The sequence below is a fragment of the Delphinus delphis genome, chromosome 19, assembly GCF_949987515.2.
Source record: "Delphinus delphis chromosome 19, mDelDel1.2, whole genome shotgun sequence".
NCBI lineage: Eukaryota > Metazoa > Chordata > Mammalia > Artiodactyla > Delphinidae > Delphinus > Delphinus delphis.
Window position 1 is genome coordinate 2,645,721 of NC_082701.1, and position 19,246 is coordinate 2,664,966.

Sequence of the window (19,246 nt, forward strand, 5' to 3'; positions counted from 1 at the left end):
GTGGTACCTCGTCGTCTTGCTTTGCATTTCTCTAATGATTAATGATGTTGAGCAGGTTTTCATGTGCCTGTTGGCCATCTGTATGTCTTCTTTGGAGAAATGTCTATTTAGCTCTTCTGCCCATTTTTGGATTGGGTTGTTGGCTTTTTGATATCGAGCTGTTTGTATATTTTGGAAATTATTCCCTTGTTGGTGGCATCATTTGCAAATCTTTTCTCCCATTATATAGGCTGTCTGTGCATTTTGTTTATGGTTTCTTTGCTGTGCGTACATTGGTTTCCAACCTTGACTTCATTCTTAGACATATGCTATTTGCAAAATTCTTCAGCAAAAATGAAAGAGGCTGAAAATGTCTCTTTCCTTCTTGTAATCTGTGTCTGAGAGGCAGATATTAAATGAGGCCTCAGGATTTTCTATTACAACAATAATCATAAAGGTCAGTATAAGCCTTGCCCCCTCTCTGAAGATTTTTAGTGCCTCAGATACCTAAAGCACATTCACGGAGTTCTCGCCCAGCCGTGGAGGCTCTGTCCTTTAAGTCTGGCCAACTTAGTCAAGGAAGCCACCTCTTTGGGGGAAGCCACCTGAGCTGAGGGAAGTGTTCCTTCCACCCCAGAAACTCTGCTTTGGTCCCTCTGCAGAAGGTGGGGCTGTGACCACCCAAGCTCCAAGCCCCGGGGATCCCACACTCCCCAACACTCATGACATTTTTAACTCATACACCTGACCCAGAGTCATGCCAAAGGATAAGTGGAGTTTCCGTTCCAGCCTGCATCACCTTTGCTGTGGCGAACTCTGTTGTTTTACTCTGCTTCTCCCTTCAGGGATCCCACCAGGCAGGATCTTGTAGTCCTGTGATCTGTCTTACAGGAATAAGAGGCAGCTGGAGCAATGCACTTCGGGAGACTTAGTCTGTGTAGGGCGGATCTCTCAGTTTCCCAGGGCTTCACCCCTGCCTACCGTGTCCTAGTCCCGAGACCACAGACTCAGTCCCTGACCCTTCCAGGACCAGAGGCCAGTTCTGCCCATCTGCTGATATGAAAGGTTTATTTCTTGAGCATTCACACGGTGCTGGCCCCAGGTCTCCCTGCTCCTAAACCACGGTCGGGGGCTCTATGCCAGGAACCCTACCGAGTTCCTGAGTCTAATCTCGAACTTAACACTCCACTTAGTAGAGAGGAGCTTCCAGGTGCCCCCCCTCAAAATTGGGCAGCCTGGTCCCTGAGTCTTTCCTAAACAGCCTCAGTTACTTGACCACGATCTTGCCTGATCTTTCACCCGAGAAGTCAGTGACGTGCAGTTGGACCCACGGAGCACACTCAGGACTTTACGAGATGGTAAAGCATGGAGGTTATTACATGGACCCTGGGACCAGACTGCTTTACTTCCGGTCCCACCTCTGACGCTCTATAGTCAGTGACCTCTGGTAAGTCACCTAGGCTTCCCAAGCTTGGATGTCCTCATTCTGAACACAAAACAGCAAACTCATACAATAGGGTGGTCTATAGGATAGGGTCCTTTTGAAGATTAAATTCAATATTACACTTTAGCGCAGTACCTAACACAAAACAGGTTCTCAATAAATAAAAAGAGAGGACGCATCAAAGAAAGAGATAGTGGCACCCTGAATTCTAATGCCTGGGGTCTGAGCTCCCTGGAAACAGGTTTCCTGTCAAGAACATAAGTGTCATCCTATCATTAGACCAGCGCTCCTCCACAGTGGACGTATTGCTGTTCTGACTTGGCTAATTCTTCGGTGTGGTGGCTGTTCTGTTTAGGGGTGTCAGTGGCCTCTATATACTAGATGCCAGCAGCACCGCCCTTCCCCAAGTGGTGATAAGAAAAAATATTTCTGGACATTTCCAAATGTTCCCCAGGGGACAAAATCCCTCCCAGTTGCAAACCACTTCATTAGAGCAGAAACAGATTGCTGAAACCCAAACAACTTGAAGGCACGATGGTATATTCAGCTGATCATTTGCTTCTAAGCAGCACTGTAGTTTGTCATCGTTTTTTGTTTGTCCTTTAACTGCCACGATACTAAAAAACACTCAATCACATATCAGCATAAGAACCTGTGTTACAAAGGAAACGAAATGTTTAATAATAGCAATAAAAGTAAATATGGAGTGAGAATTAAAAAAATATGTGATAGTGTGAATTGATCCTAGAATTACAAAAGAGAGGTAGGGACTTCCCTGGCGGTCCAGTGGTTAAGACTCTGCGCTTCCACTGCAGGGGGCGCGGGTTTGATCCCTGGCTGGGGAACTAAGATCCTGCATGCCACGTGGCCAAAAAATGTAAAACTAAATAAATAAAAAATTAAAAACATACCTAAACACAATATTGTCTGTAAAAAAATAAAGTAAAATAGAAGTAGTCATTTATGGAATGCTCTATTTTAAGAAATTTTGTTATTTACATTGAAATCTTTAACGTAACTGATTTTGGTATAAGCTATGGGGCGTGAATTAGCCTTATTGTTATTTTTTTTCCGGATGGCTAAACTTTGCCCCAACACTAATTATTGAATGATCCACTAATTATTGAATAATCTGTATTTTCCTTACTGACCTGAAATGGCATCATATCCTGTAAAAAATTCTCCTCTTCCCCTGGTCTGGTTCTGGATTTTCTGGTGCTTTCTGTTGCTGTCTATTTATGCGCCATTGCAGTTGGTGCCCCCTGGTCTGGAGAGTTACTGATCACTACTGTTCTATGTGTTTTAAAAAATTTTTTGCAATTAAAAGAATTAAGATATAATTCATGTAACACCACAGTCACCATTTTTAAGTGCACATTTCAGTGGGTTTTAGTAAATTCAAAATGTACCATTATCACTGTGTAATTCCAGAACATTTCCATCACCCCCGAAGGAAACCCTGTACCTCTTAGCCGTCACTTTTTTTTTTGCGGTACGCGGGCCTCTCACTGCCGTGGCCTCTCCCGTTGCGGAGCACAGGCTCCGGACGCGCAGGCTCAGCGGCCATGGCTCACGGGCCCAGCCGCCCCGCGTCATGTGGAATCTTCCCGGACCGGGGCACGAACCCGCGTCCACTGCATCGGCAGGCAGACTCCAAACCACTGCGCCACCAGGGAAGCCCTAGCCGTCACTTTTAAGTCTACCTTCGTCTCTTCCCCCACCTTTCCCCGGCAACCACTAGTCTACTTTCTGCCTCTAGGGGCTTGCCTATTCTGAACATGTCTTATAAATGGAATCATTTATAAATGATTATAAATGGATTCTTTCACTTAGCATAATGTGTTCAAGGATCATCCATGTTATAGCATGTATCAGTACTTCATTCCTTTTTATGGCTAAAAAATATTCCATTTCATAGACATGCCACATTTTGTTTATCCAGTTGATGGACGTTTGCTTTTTCGCACTTTTTGGCTATTATAAATAATGCTATTATGCACATTTGTGTTCGAGGTTTGGTTTGAACATACATTTTCAAATCTCTACTCCTGGGAGTGGAATTACTGGGTCCTATGGTATGTGTAACATTTTTGAGGAAATAACAAACTCCCTCAACGCTAAACCATTTGCTTTCTGACCAGGAATGTATGAGGGTTCCAGTGTCTCCACATCATCACCAACACTTGTTATTTTGTATTTTTCTTTCCTCTTTTTTTTCCTTTTTAATTGCAGACGTCCTAGTGGGTATAAAGTGGTATCTCGTTGTGGTTTTAATTTGCATTTCCCTAATACCTAATAATGTTGAGCATCTTTTTATGTGATTGTAAGCCATCTGTTTATCTTGTTTAGAGAAATGTCTATTCAAATCTTTTCCTATTTTTAAATGGAGTTATTTATCTTTTTAGGTTGAGTGCAAGATTTTTAAAATATATGTTTTGTGTACTGATCCTGGCCATGTTCGAGTTGCAGAAATTTTCTCCTACTCTGTGGGTTATCGTTTTCCTTTCTTGATAGTGTCTTTTGACACACAAATATTTTTAATTTTGAAGTCCAATTTATCCATTTTTCCTTGTTTGCTTGTGTTTTGGTGTAATATCTAAGAAATTGTTGCCTAATTCGAGGTCACTAAGAAGTGCGTCTATGTTCCTTTTAAAGAGTTTTATAGTTTTCACTCTTACATTTACTTTTTGGATCCATTTTGAGTTAATTTTTGTATATGGTATGAAGTAGGGGTTCAGTTTCATTCTTTTGCATGTGAATATCATAGAATGTACTCTTGTCTTATACTTTCGTGTTGGAAAAGGCCCAGTAAAGTCTTGGCAATTATACAGTTTCCAAATCAGGAAACTGCCTACTTAATTCCAGTTGCGATTATGTGTAGCTGGAGCCGTGATTCGAATGCCAGCTGTGAGGGAGAGAATCGCATTCTAACAAACCCTGAGAGACTCTTAAATGACCATATAGCTCTTCTATATAAAGTTCTGAGGCTTCAGATTATGTCCCTTTGGCGGGGGGCATTGACTAAGGTGGAGACAGCTTTTAGGCAGGAGGAGAATTTGGCTGTAACAGCACTTGGTTAATGGAATTTTGCTTCCAGGGATCTTGCAACATTGAGTTCTGGGTCTGAAAATGGATAATGTGATGACAGGGTCAGTTCAGGGCCCGTTTCAGGGAGGTTCAATTTCCTTTACAGAGTGTCTCTCTTTTTTTCCCTGTATGCCATAGACTCAAATATATGAGACAAACCAGACCCCCTGATATGCTAAAAATTCCACGCTCTCCACAAAGGTGATTCAAAGATTAAAATGAGAAGCGTGGAGAGTTTTTATTCCTACTGGGCAATGGATACACTTTTTTTTTTTTTCATCCCCTAATGAAAAGCCAGGTTCTGTAGTGCTTTCACGAGGTGCCTCCTTTTTGGAACCATCTCTCCCCTTTTAGATTTGATGACTATTAAGTGTCCAAAGGTTGAATTAGGATCAATAATTGTGACAGGCTCCCTTCACCTCTCTTGGCAAAAGAATTGCCATTGGAGAACATTTAAAATGTGAAACCCCCTTGACCCTGAGGTTTGGGCCAAAAAGTCCCACACAGACAGATCCTTTGAATTAGGTTCAGGGGTTATTTGTTGCTTGGAGTCACTGTGTTTCGTATGAAACAAGTGTGGATTGTCCCGGCCCATGTCGACAGTCTGGAATGGAATGTTGTGTCACCCGTCGGGGTGACAGGAGTTGGGTTTCCATGTAATGAAGACTGCCCGTCTGTCACCCAATGCCGGTCCTAAGGATGAAACCTCCTCTGAGAAGGGACGGCTTGTTCCCTTGGTGGGGAGAAAGCCGAGGCTGTGTTTGTGTGGCCTTGTGTGCCAGTGTCCAGTGGCACTCGAGCAAACGTATCGCCGTAGGACAGCGTCCAGGACACCTGCGGCCAGCCTCTCGTGAGCAGCCCGTGAGCACACTGGCTTGAAACACTGGATGGAGAGGATGCAATAGAATGAGGGGCCAGAGATGTTTTTCAGATAAAGCAAAGGAAGCCCCTGTCACTCTGAGAACTTGTCCGTTTGGCGCGGAGACTTTTTTCCACCCTATTTATCCCACTCACTTGTTTGTTCACTGCAAGGGGTTGAAAGACAACAAACATCGGAGTGGGATTTATTCTGATTACAGTTCTGGGTTCCTGGTAGAAGACTCAGAATTGCAGCTTCAGGAAACCACCGCTGTGAAATAAGTGTTCGTTATCTCTTTTAATAATTTTAAAATTTTATATTGGACTGTAGTTGATTTATAGTGTCGTGTAAGTTTCAGGTGTACAGCAAAGTGATTCAGTTATACATATACACGTATCTCTTCTTTTTCAAGTTATTCGTTATCTTTATTCGAGGTACTGTAAGACAGCCTCTGGTCCTGGATGCCAACATGGAGGCGAGAGGTCGCCCCTGCCACTTGGGGCGTAAAGCAGCAGGAATAACAGTTCCGGTCTTCTCCAGTGGAGGATCAACACAGTAGCACTTTGGGCTAAAATGCACATTCACCCCCTCACCCTCTTCCAACAGGTGAGGTTACTGAAGAAGAAGCGTGCTCTGAGCATGGAGCACATTATTTAGAAATAGGACGCTCATAGATAAAAATGTAAACAGACACCCGGACTATCACCGAGAGGAAGCGAATCTGAATTTCCGTTTTACCAACCAGCATTTCGTTCCCCCTGGAGCACTTGTAGTGCCCAAATCCCCTTTCCAGCCTGTCTGAAAAACAAAGCCCAAGATCTGTTCTATGCAGATCAGATTAGATCTTTGACCCCAACTATCATTTTTTTTAATACATCAGTCACAGGTCGTCAGGTTATCTTCATATAAGTTTCTTTTATGCTTTGGAATTTTAGATCCTGTGCTACAATTCACTGCTCTCAAGACACATGCAGCCAAGTTTAATGTTTATAACTTGTCCACCTGATGAAATACAGCTTGAAATGCTTTCCTCCCTTTTTCGGACTGTTTTCCTCCATTTAACTCTAATAGATTTATTCAATGAAATCAAAACGAATTAAAAGCACCTGACAACGAAAAAGATACATCCGAGGCAGCTGGTGAGCAGTGACGTCTTTGCGGTATGTCCGTGCTAATGATGTTTCCAGGGTAAAAGCTTCAATTGTCTGAATTGCCATGAATTGTTCTTCCAGTGGGTAGTGAAGGTGGCTTCTGGAGACGTTTACTGAGTGCTCACTGGGGGCCAAATACATGCTTAACAACAGGCTTTCTGGCCCTTATCTCACTGAATCACTGTGACTGAGTTAGAAGGCAGGGACTCATCATCTGTGACTCACAAGGAAACTGAGGCTGGGCCGCCACGGGAACTTGACCCAATTGCACAGGGAGGAAATGAGCAGGCCAGGGAGTCTGAAGTGAGGGCCTGACCTCTTAAGCACTAATTCCTTAGGTATTCAACTTACTCTCTCGTTTATAAAGTGCTCTCTTCTTTTATTCTGCCCTTGACAAAGGACGATGTTTGGCCTTGTGTAAGCAAATACTGGTGACCAGAAACCCCATTAAGTATTTACCAATCAAACAACTACAGAAAAGGAATTGTTCCAATGAGCCATGAACTGTCTACCAGCTGAGCTTCATCTGTGCAGGACTCGGGTGATGACCCAGCCCCGTGTCTGCTCCCCTGCAGCACCCTGGAAAAGCGCAGAGGTCCCTGCCAACATTCAGCAGCTGCCTGTGCCCGGATGGCAGGAGACCAAGCCGGACAGAAGCTGGAGAAGGTGAAGGCCACCTCGGCTTGTGAGCACGGTCCTGTGGAACTTAAAAGTCGTCTGAAGGACTGAGCAGGCAGGCTAGGCTGGGTTAAGCTTCGTCTCCGTGTTTGGAAGGTTGTCCAGGTGTCTAGAGGGGACACTGGTACCCGTCTCATGGCTCTCATGCGTCCTGGGCCATGAATGTCAGTGCGTGAGGCAGAGACCTCCACAGCCCTGCCCGGGGATGGAGATCTACCACCACCTCCCGCAGAGTGCGTGTGGCCAGCGGGTGACGGTCCTTGCCCAGTCCACGTTCTTTTGGGATTCTTATATCATCCAAGCCAGGGCAAAATACGCAGGCATATAGACTTTGCTTTTTCTTTTCTTTTCTTTCTTTTCCTTTCCTTCCTTCCCTCCTTCCTTCCCTCCTTTCCTCCCTCCCTCCCTCCCTCCCTTCCTTCCCTCCTTCCCTCCCCTTTATTTTTTCAAAACACATAGTCGAAGGATCCCAGACCTTGGAGCCAGCCAGCCGTCTCTTCATCTCAAGCTCATGCACTCATGAGCTAACGACTTTCCCTCTTTGACCTTTAGTTTCCTTATTTGCAAAATGTGCAATGACTCACCCTCCTCAGTAAGACTTCAAAGAATAGAACAGCGGGCTTCCCTGGTGGCGCAGTTGTTGAGAGTCCGCCTACCGATGCAGAGGACACGGGTTCGTGCCCCGGTCCGGGAGGATCCCGCATGCCGCGGAGCGGCTGGGCCCGTGAGCCATGGCCGCTGAGCCTGCGCGTCCGGAACCTGTGCTCCGCAACGGGAGGGGCCACGGCAGTGAGAGGCCCGCGTACCGAAAAAAAAAAAAAAAGTGAACCCATAAATACCCTAAACTGCCCCCAAGAATCCAAATAGACAGCAGAACCAGCCCTACCACTGAACCCCCTCTCTCAAGGAGACGAGGAAGGATGCTGTCATCGGCCAGGTGAGAAATGTAGGGTTTGTGGAGAGGAGCTTCTCTTGTCCCCTCCCCGCATTAAAGCCGAGAATGAAAGAGGGTCCTCAAGAGAGAATCTTTAGTAAAGACGAGCGATGGGGGGCAGCTGCACTCGCATCCCTTTTGTGTCAAATATGCTGTTTCTGTGGGTCATGTGCAGGGGCACCAAGGAAGGAAGCTGGGCCGGCGCCATCTTGGCTCCCAAAAGCTTGCCTTCAGGATGAGGGCTTACCGGCAGCTCGAGGCTGCAGGCTGCACTGCTCATGGCAGAATTGAGATGGAAAGTTATGCCTCTTATGTGAGGGAACTGAACCATGGGGTCGGCCCTCTGGAACGCAGGTCAACAGCCAGCTTTTCAAAAGCTGCCTCTCAGACAGCAACGAGGGCCAACAACGTTGGCAAGAGATGCTTCGTCCACACTTGACGGAATGAGGTCTACACAGCAGCTGGTTAAGTAGAGACACTCATCCCCACCCATCTCAGTCAGAATCCTAGTTCGGTCCTGTGTTCGGGTCGGAGGATTTTAACGCTTGCGGAAGGAAAGGGTAAATGACTAGCAGAATTCATATTCAAAGGTGGAAATATGTTTGACAAGGATGAGAGAATGACCAGAAATGGGACCCTGGGACACTGGGACACTCCCCGTTGACTGCGTCAGGACAGATTTGTCCTGTGTGCCTGGGACTTTTCCACTTTCAAAACGTGACGTCCTAAGTCCTGGGAACATCCGGTTTGGGGCAGTCCTGGTTGGTTGATCACCCACTCTGTCAGCTTCCCTGGAGTGACCCCCGCCAGAGGTAGGTTTCCCACTCCCCGTGTGACATTTTCTAGGGCTCGAAATGTGCCAGAGACTTTAAGGCCAGTGTGACTTTAAGGTGGAAGGTGGTGGTGGAGCTCTGTCTGGAACATGATCAAAATGTTAGGTTTTCTCCTAAATATTTTAATAATTCGTGGGGTTTTTGTGGATAGGTTTGTAATCAATTTAGGGCTTTCATTTCTGAAACATGTGAGGTAAAGATCAATATTTCCTTTCCCCCAAATCTTTGAAATGGAACGCTTTCCATTTTTCCTGTACCATTTATTAATCATTCTCTCCTCCACAAACAAATTACTCCTGTTTGTGCAGAAATATGTGTAAGAGAATGTTCGTAACAGTTATTTTTGTCATAATAAAAAGTAGAACTTCATTTAAATGTCTATAACTTCATTTAAATGTAGATGTGTTTACATCATATTTATGCTGCTTTCGCTTCCGGAGGGTCTTGGAAATGTAGTTTGATACTTTCATCAGTTGGGGAAAGTTCTCTGCTTGTCTTTTTTCTGATACAGCTTCTGCCCCATTCAGTCTGTCCTTGCCTTCTGGGAATTCCAACTGCATGTATGTTAAACCTTTTGACTACATCACACGTATTTCTTGTGCTCTGTCCCAGCTTTCCTTTCTTTTTTTCTCTTTGTGCTTTAGTTTGGATATTTTCTGATGACTCGTCTGTGAGTTTACTAATCCTGTTTTCTGCTATGTCTCATCTGTTGTTAAGCCTGCTGAATAATAATCAGTATCAAGGTTGCAAAGAACAAAGAACTTTATTTAGGGTCTTAGGAATTGCAATTCGAGAGACACAGACTCAGGTAAAACTGAAAGAGGATTTCAGGAAAGACAAAGTGGCTTATAAAGGTAAAAGTCACAATGCATTTAAAACTGTCTGGTGAGAATTGTGATCGACTCTGACACAAGAAAGGAAATATTTATCCTTAAGGGACAGGCGACCATGAGTTATTTAGGGTAAGGGTCCAATAAGTATCTTGAGTTTCTGGAACATTATGCAGATGTTCTGGGTCCTACGTTAAGACAATAAATGGTCATAATTCAGATTCCATCTGGGCTGAGACATGCATGAGTCTCACTACCTCCAGAGCCTCCGGGCTCCGTTCAGAGAGCTCTTTTTGCAATACAGACTCTGTTTTGATTTTCCTTTCACAAGCCTATGCAATGAGTTACTAATTTCAGATATTATATTTTTATTTATAAAATATTCATTTGATCAAAAAATTCTAGTTCTCTATATAAATTGCTATTTGTTTATCTGTTCTTTTTTCTAATTTTTATTGGAGTAGAGTTGATTTACAATGTTGTGTTAGTTTCTGCTGTACAGCACAGTGAATCAGTTATACATATATATATAGCCCCTCTTTTTTAGATTCTTTTCCCATATAGGTCATTACAGAGTACTGAGTAGAATTCTCTGTGCTATACGGTAGGTCGTTATTAGTTATCTATTTTATATATAGTAGTGTGTATATGTCAATCCCAATCTCCCAATTTACCCCTCCCCCCTTCCCCCCGGTAACCATAAGATTGTTTTCCTTTTAATATTTATTTATTTATTTAGTTGCAGCATGCGGGATCTAGTTCCCTGACCAGGGATCGAGCCCAGGCCACCTGCATTGGGAGTGCGGAGCCTTAACCACTGCACCACGAGGGAAATCCCCGTAAGTTTGTTTTCTACATCTGTGACTCTATTTCTGTTTTGTAAATAAGTTCATTTGTACAATTTTTTTTTTGGTTTCTGCATATAAGTGATATCATATGATATTTGTCTTTCTCTGACTTACTTCACTCAGTATGACAATCTCTAGGTCCAGCCATGTTGCTTCAGATGGCATTATGGCATTCTTTTTTATGGCTGAGTAATATTCCATTACATATACACCACATCTTCTTTATCCATTCCTCTTGCTTGTCTATTCTTTCTTTTCTTTTTCGGTTCAGGGTGGACATTAAGGTCCTCACCTGCCAACTTCAGTATCTGAAACTCTTGAGGTTCCAGTTCTCTTGTTGGCTGTCTTTCTTAGCTGATAGTCAACTGACTCCCTTTTTATCATTGGCTGAATGATAAGTTATAGGGGCTCTGGTTTTCCTTCCAGATGGGTTAAGTTTTTTTTGGCAGCAGAGACCCAGCAGTGCCCCCTTGACCATGAGCTGTGTAAGGGCTTGTCTACTTAAGTTTTGCCTTTCTGTTTTTCAACAGAAAAGCCCTCTAACTTGGCAGACTTTGCAAGTATAAGGCAGCTTCTGAAATCTCTGTGAGCAATTTCACCCCCTTCTGCTCCCTTCCACTAGATTTCTTGGAGTTCCAGCCTACACTGAAGCGGTTCAGGTATACACCAACTATTAATATTCCAGGGAAACGTGTGTGTAGAACTTGGGGCTCACATTTTGTGGTTCCCTCCTTTCTAGGATTAATTTCCAGCCGCTATGAAAGCCATGAACTCTGGGCTCTGTCTCCTGAATTCAGTATGACTGCTACCTTCCACTTAGGCTCTATTCCCGGAATTGGTAAGTACTGGAAATTCCCCTTAGGAGAAAAGCTGGGTACATAATGGAGCTTGCCTAGCGTGTGTCCCTTTTTTTAAGGATTATATTCTATCCAGGTTTTGCACGCTTGGGTTGTTCTCCATTGCTTTTGAATAATTTCCCTCAAGTTTTGTAACGGTTATGTCATCAGGAGGGTCACTCTGACATAAAACTATTTTGTCAGGGTGGGTCTGGCACACTTTCGTTTGGATTTAAGTGTACATTGCCCTCAGAAGAGTAAGACAGGACTTTAAAACTTGACGTGATACGGAGGAGGGGTTGGGGGAGGGATGGAGTGGAAGGCTGGGTTAGCAGATGTGAGCTATTATACGCGGAATGGATAAACACCAAGGTCCTACTGTAGAGCACAGAGAACTATATTCAGTATCCTGTGATAAACCGTAATGGAAGAAAATATTTTAAAAAGAATGTATAAATACATGTATAACTGAATCACTTTGCTGTACAGCAGAAATGAACACAACATTGTGAATCAACTGTACTTCAATTAAAAAAAGCTGCAAAAGAAAATTTGACATGATAAATGATTTAGTGACTCAAATAAATAAGAGAAATTACAGTATATTGTGTTGGAATAAGCTTCGGATTCCAGGGTTGATGCCATTTTGAATATGTACGAGAGCTGGAAAATACACGGTGTGTGGACTCTTCGTTCCTTTGAGAGGAAACAGCACTACAGGGCAGCACAGTGTCCCTGGTGTGGAGACTAACTGTATTTGTAGGACATAATGTTGACGCTTAAAAGCGCCTTCAAATCTGCAAGCATTACACTTCTGCAATGCTCACCCTGTAGGAACGCATTTCCCGCGCGCGCTTGTCAAGAAGCTTGGGTCAGGTTCTCAGAAGATTTGAGACATTTGATGCCACCCAGATGGCGGGAAGTAGAAAGCAAACATTTCTCTATTAGTGCAGGGACAATGCATAGGAAACTTCTAGAAGCATCCCAAAGTGGAAGTCCACGGATATTTAACAACTCAAACCAGAAGGTGGCATCCTTTGAAAATTTAGCTTGGCAAATAAAAGGAAAAAATACAGACAGGTGCTCCATCAGTTCCAAAACGTAATGCAAGCTGGGAAAAGAACAGCCTTTTATTAATGACCTGAAATGACATCTTAATGATGCTTTGAGGGATTTTTCTTGTTAAATTGTTTTCGGTTTTGAAAAAATTGGTAACAGAATCTCATGTGCTTTCTGGGAAAGTTGCAGACATTTCACAGTGTTCTAAAGAAAGTTTCAAAGGAAATTTTTTTGTTGGTATAAATAACAGCATGGAGTCAGAGGCACCTTTCTTTTCATTCTCTCTTTACTAGGGAGGAATAGCTACTAGCTACAGAGGCAGGAAGTGAAATAAAGCTGTCAGCCCTGAGACTTCTTGTACTAATGGTACATGTAGGGGTAATTGACTTCCTAGCATCAATACCTAGCATTAAGGTTAATTACTTCTTCGAATCAGGAACCAAGACTGGCCAGTATAAGAACTCAGTTAAAATCCTGCCATGTTTAGAAGCTGTTAACACACAGAAATTTCTTTTGCTCTGACTCAGAGGGTATATTCATATTTTGCATCCATATCTGGAAAATACGATAAGTCCCAAACACAGGAACACAGAATTTAACATTTACTTGGGCTGCTGCTATAGAACATTGGAAGATGTTGTCTCTCTTCCACATTTCCATATTCCTAGCCTTAACGGTGCTCTCCGTTGACTTGATTTCTGATGATGGAGTTTCATCTCTTAGGGCACTCCGCCTCACCGACCATTTTTCCGGGACCCAGGAGAAAATTTGAGAAAGTAATATGTTGTTCCCAAATTTTGGGAACCCACCCTCTCAGTTTATAGGCTTCAGATATCCTTCTCTGCTCCAGGAATCCCTCTGGCTTTGCTTGGTCTACTACCAGCACATTGGGAAAGAGAATCTTAGTTTCATTATTATTCCTACTCCAAATAAATCCACGTCCCTTTCACCCAAATACCTACCTTTGTTTGTTGCCAGGGAGCAAAGTGTTGTTTGTGATGGCTCACGGTATGTGTGTTGAAAAGGAAGGGAACAGGGTATCTTATGAAGAAACCAAAATAGAAAGCGGGGCAGGTAGTCCAACTTGGTCATTGATCCCAAAGGACAAGGATGAGAAGGGAAGTGCAGCTGAGAAATAAAAGACAGAGTCCAAAGTCAAGAGTGGAAGGCAGAGCTTGGAGAGGTCGTCTGGATGTAGGAACACTTTATAGATTTTATAAGTTGCCTGGACCCTGGCATACAGGCAAGAAGTTCTCAAGGGCGCTCATCTGGCTCAAGGTGGGGAGGTCAGAGTAGGATGATGAGGTCAGTACATGTCCATATGTTGCCACAGGTTGACTATAAAGATAGAATTTGCCGGGGAATAGGGTGGGGAATACTTTTCTTCTCTCCCATCGATATCAGGCAATCTCTGAGTCTCTGGTTACTGTCTGTTTCAAACTATTTTTGCTCGGATATCAAAGGAGTCCAGTTTTCCACCCTTGAGACTTACAGTTTACTGCTCACACCACAGTGAGAGGGTCCCTTTCAAAACATGTGCTAGCTTGAGTTAGGGCTCAAACTCTCCTGTGACTCTCCACCCCTCCCCTCTCCAAGCCCAAGTCTAAGCCCTTACAGCCACCCCTCCTCCTGCATCGTCCCTGACCATGGCTCCTGCTTCTCTCCATTGCTCCGTCCATTGCAGCCCCCCAGCTGTGTCTTTTGTTCCTTGCATATGCCCGGCATGGTCCCATGACAACATCCTTCCCCCACTCTTGCTTCTCCTGCCTGGAAGAGTCCTGCTTGCGGTTAATTTCCTCACCATCTTCAAGTCTTGGCCCAGATCTCACTTGGTGCTCTAACCACTCTATTTAAAAGGGCGATTCACCCTCTCTTCACTCCTCATTCTCAATCCCCCTTTCTCTGCCTCCTGTTTTCTCTTCATACTTATCACCACCTAAGGTATCCTTTACTTATGATGCTTATTTAATTGATTGCCTGAAATAATTTAAAAATGATGGCAGTCAAGACATGGAAGCAACCTAAATGTCCACTGACAGAGGACTGGATAAAGGGGGTGTGGCACATACATACAATGGCATATTACTCAGCCGTAACAAGAATGAAATAATGCCATCTGCAGCAACATGAATGGACCTAGAGATTATCATACTAAGTGAAGTAACTCAGAGAAAGGCAAATACCATTTGATATCACTTATATGTGGAATCTAAAATATGACACAGGGACTTCCCTGGTGGTCCAGTGGTAGAGAATCCGCCTTCCAATGCAGGGGACACAGGTTCGATCCCTGGTCTGGGAACTAAGATCCCATATGCCACGAGCGACTAAGCCCGCACGCCGCACCTACTGAGCCTGCACGCCACAACTAGAGAGAAGCCCGTGCGCTGCAATGAAGAGCCCGTGTGTCACAACTAAGACCTGACACGGCTAAAAATAAAAATAAATAAATAAAATTTAAAAATAATAAGTAAAATAAAATATGCTTTAAAATATGACACAAATGAACTTATCTATGAAACAGAAACAGACCCACAGACAGAGAGAACAGACTTGTAGTTGCCAAGGGGGAGGCGGGAGGGAGAGGGATGGACTGGGAGTTTGGGGTCGGTAGATGCAAACTATTACATTTAGAATGGAGAACAAGGTCCTACTATATAACACAGGGAACTACGTCCAATCTCCTGGGATAAACCATAATGGGAAAGAATCTTTAAAAATAATGTACATATGTGTCTAACTGAGTCACTTTGCTGTACAGCAGAAATTAGCACAACATTGTAAACCAACTATACTTCAATAAAAATAATTTAGAAAATGGTGGCAATAATTATTGTTCCATTGGAAGGAATACTTTTAGGTGATGGGATAACTTATCTTGAAGTTTATGTACATTCAGGGAATTTTTTTTTTGCGGTACGCGGGCCTCTCACTGTTGTGGCCTCTCCTGTTGCGGAGCACAGGCTCCGGACGCGCAGGCTCAGCGGCCATGGCTCACGGGCCCGGCCGCTCCGCGGCACGTGGGATCTTCCCGGACCGGGCCACGAACCCGCGTCCCCTGCCTCGGCAGGCGGACTCTCAACCACTGCGCCACCAGGGAAGCCCCAATATTGCTTATTTTTAAAATCTCTATTTCTTGTCTTTGAAGAGAAAGAGGGGTAAAGAGCATATTTATGCAAACACCCTCCCCAGTAACTAATGCAATATTAACTGAATTTTAAAAATCTCTAGCCAGCGCAAACCCTGCTACCTTGGACAGTTCTGTATCAGGAAAACTTTATGCTGCTAACTGATACATGCATCACATTTTTTTTTCCCTTCAACTCAGGGAAGCATAAGCACAATCCTTACTTATTTTCTACTGCTATTAAAATCTAATACAGGGGGCTTCCCCAGCAGTCCGGTGGTTTCGACTCCACGCCTCCACTGCAGGGGGCACAGGTTCGCTCCCTGGTCAGGGATCTAAGATCCCACGTGCCACGCAGTGCAGCCAAAATAAACAAATAAATTAATTTAGAAAAAAAATAAAATCGTAAACAAGTGAGGTCATTAAATTGAACACATGCAAAAACAACTCGTGAACGCATCTCATTTCTTTATAACCTAATGAGTTTCCCCATGTATTAATGTGTAATACACAGGTAACTTACCAGAAGGCCGACTCTGGGAGACCCGTCACTGTCATCTTAAATTTTTTCATTCCTTTGTAATGTTTAATGATGTATACAAAAGGGGAGAAATAAACGACACAAATAAAAATAAAGCATTCATTTGTAGTTTCTTCCTTAGAAATGAAAGGGAGTGTCCTCATATTTATTCCAATAACTGATGTCAACTCTTCCATCACAGAACGATTTGTTGTGACCTAAATTGGGTTGTTAACAAACAAATGCATTATGTTAACTGTAGAAGAAATACACAAGAAAACCATATTTTGTTTCTTTCCATTTTCATATAGAAGCATTTACATATTTCTATCAGCTTTTTAAAAATATGGTGAGATTCATAAAAAGGAATGAAATGGTGACATTTGCAGAGATGTGGATGGACCTAGAGATAGTCATACACAGTGAAGTAAGTCAGAAAGAGAAAAACAAATATCATATAATATTGCTTACATGTGGAATCTAGAAAAATGGTACAGATGAACTTATTTGCAAAGCAGAAATAGAGTCACAGATGTAGAGAACAAACTTATGGTTACCAAGGGGGGAAGGAGAGGTGGGACAAATTGGGAGCTTGGGACTGACATATATCCACTACTATATATAAAATAGATAACTAACGAGAACCTACTGTATAGCACAGGGAACTCTACTCAGTGCTCAGTGCTTCCCTAAATGGGAAGGAAATCCACAAAAGAGGGAATATATGTATACATATAACTGATTCACTTTGCTGTATAGCAGAAAGTAACACAACATTGTAAAGTAACTATACTCCAATAAAAAATTAATTTTAAATGTTTAAAAAATTTTTTAAAATATGATGTGTTAGATAGATAGATAGATGAGGCTGGAGGAATAAACCACTCTCACAGTTCAGGCAAGAGATGCTAATGTCTTGGACAAGTGCTGGTGGCAGAGCTGAAGAGAAGTACGGAGATTTGAGCTTAGAATTAACAGGGCTGGATGAGAGACGGGATGTGATGGGTGAAGCAGAGGAAGTGATCTCTGATAATTCCCCAGTTAAGTGCATGGCTTTGGCATTCACTGAGATAGAGAAAAAAATTTTAAAGACTCAGTCACATTTAGAGAAAAACACCCACATTCAGTTTGGAACATACTGGTTTGAATTGCTTATGGGGCATCAAAGTAAACAGCTACTTGGGACTACAGTAGAACAAACCTCGTCCGCCACCCGTGTTTGCAAATAAAGTTTTATTGGAACCAGTCACGCACATTGGTTTATGGCTGCTTTCACATTACAACAGCAGAGCTGAGTATTTGCAACAGAGACCGTCTGGCCCCCAGAGCCTAGAATATTTGCTATCTGGTCCTTTACAGGAAAAGTCTGCTGGTCGACAAGTTGAAGCAGGGTTCTTGGAGTTACCAGCATGTAAACTGTAATTAAATTTATGTAAATGGATGACACTGTGTAGAGAAAGTATATAGGGTGGAGAAATATGCGTTGGATAGAACCTTGTGGAACTACAGACTGAAAGAGGTGGGAGTGTAATGATGGCTAAGATTGCAAGAAGACTGAGAAGGAATGGCTAGAAAAGTGAAAGAAAGCCAGGCGAATGCTGATGTTTAAGTTAAGAGATCAAGTAAGACAAGGAAGGAAAATTGTTGATTGACATGAGAGCTGTTACTGACCTCAGAAAAATTCATTTTGGTCGTGTGGTGGGAATAGAAATTATAATGAGTTGAGTCGAGCCTTAAGTGAAGGCAATCCTTCCAAGAAGTGGAGATGTTACAGGGAAGGAGAGTATTTGCTTGAGGAGGAAACATGGATGAGAGAAGGTTTTGGTAATAAGGGAAGAAACTGTTCATTTTAAATACTGAAGAGAAGTATCTAGTTGAAAGGGGGAAGTTGAAGAAAGATGACACAGAAGGGAAAATCCGTTGTGCAACTTTCCTGATAGTGTTAAAGGGATAATGTTTCCAGCCTTTGAACTGAGGAAAAGGGTGGGTGTAGAGAGGAGTACGGCCATAGTTTGTCAGGGTTTGTGTTGGAAAGTTGGGGAGTGTTCCCATCCTACAGGTTCTATTTCTTCTGAGAATGAGAGGCAAAGTATCATCTCCTAAGAGTGTAGGGGTAGAGGGTGGAAGAGGAGGGAGAGATACAAGTGAGGGAAAGGATACAGAAGATTTAAAATAGGCAGTTACTTCTATACTTGCAGCATTAATTGTGGTTTGAAAAGCCACAAACCCTCTTTGCCAGTATGTTGTCAAGGAACAAAAAATTTCATCACGCATAGCCCAACAATGTTCTTTAAAGAGGAAGAAAAACATTCCCATCATTATGCACTGGAATCAATTAATGGAATTAAAACACTAACTTTGGCTCTGAAGTGAAACATCCAAATGTCTGCTCCAAATCCATGGTTACACAATCTAGAGCATTTCTAAAGCACTCTGCAAAACTGGAAGAAAGAAGAATATTATTAAGTGCTTGCCACGGTAGTGAGACTCATTCTGTAACAAAAACTTACCATTAAGTTCAGGAGCAAAAAGTGTATTACTTCCTTTCTTGATTTTATTAATTTTTCTATCAGTCATTCCCAATGGGGGATTCGATGAAGTAGCAAAAAAGATTGGAATCAATTCTCATGTAGTTACCTGAGTATTCAAAGTGTTCTCTCATGACTGGGATTCTATGTCCCCAGCTAAACTTCAGCCAATATGAGGATCATTAAACACAATTCCCACCATTTCCGAGTAGTTTTTTGCAAGTACTATGTCCATGGTTTCTTCATCAGGAGTCCCAACGATTGTTCTTCCTGCCATGTGTAAAAAAATATAATTAATCATATAAACTTATTACTAGAGGACACAAAACCAAGTTGCAACTGTTTAGGGTTCCCATAAAATTATTGGTGTTATATACTACCCCAAAGAGGTCCCTCTAAGTTAAGGGCTGAAAGTCTTTCCTATCGTTTTAAGTTCAGTGTGAATACGTGAGAAGATGTGAGTGATACACCATTGACCCTCAACAGTGGAGGTTTCAACTGCACGGTCCCCTTATATGTGCATTTTTTTTCCA

The 19,246-nt window shown here is 42.9% G+C and overlaps 2 long non-coding RNA genes across 3 annotated transcripts; one reads left to right on the forward strand and one right to left on the reverse strand.

The window, feature by feature from the left end:
• The first annotated feature begins 8,856 nt into the window (after nucleotides 1-8,856).
• On the forward strand, nucleotides 8,857-11,643 carry LOC132414341 (uncharacterized). Of its 2 annotated transcripts, XR_009516934.1 has the most exons (4): nucleotides 8,857-8,944; nucleotides 10,535-10,634; nucleotides 11,174-11,302; nucleotides 11,383-11,643. It is a non-coding gene; the product is annotated as an uncharacterized lncRNA (long non-coding RNA). The 2 variants fall into 2 exon arrangements; XR_009516933.1 differs by lacking the exon at nucleotides 11,174-11,302.
• Nucleotides 11,644-16,266: 4,623 nt separating this feature from the next.
• Nucleotides 16,267-18,910, reverse strand: LOC132414556 (uncharacterized). The gene is made up of 3 exons (XR_011246266.1): nucleotides 18,823-18,910; nucleotides 18,543-18,626; nucleotides 16,267-16,403 (listed from the first exon to the last, which is right to left on the reverse strand). It is a non-coding gene; the product is annotated as an uncharacterized lncRNA (long non-coding RNA).
• Between the last annotated feature and the right edge of the window lie 336 nt (nucleotides 18,911-19,246).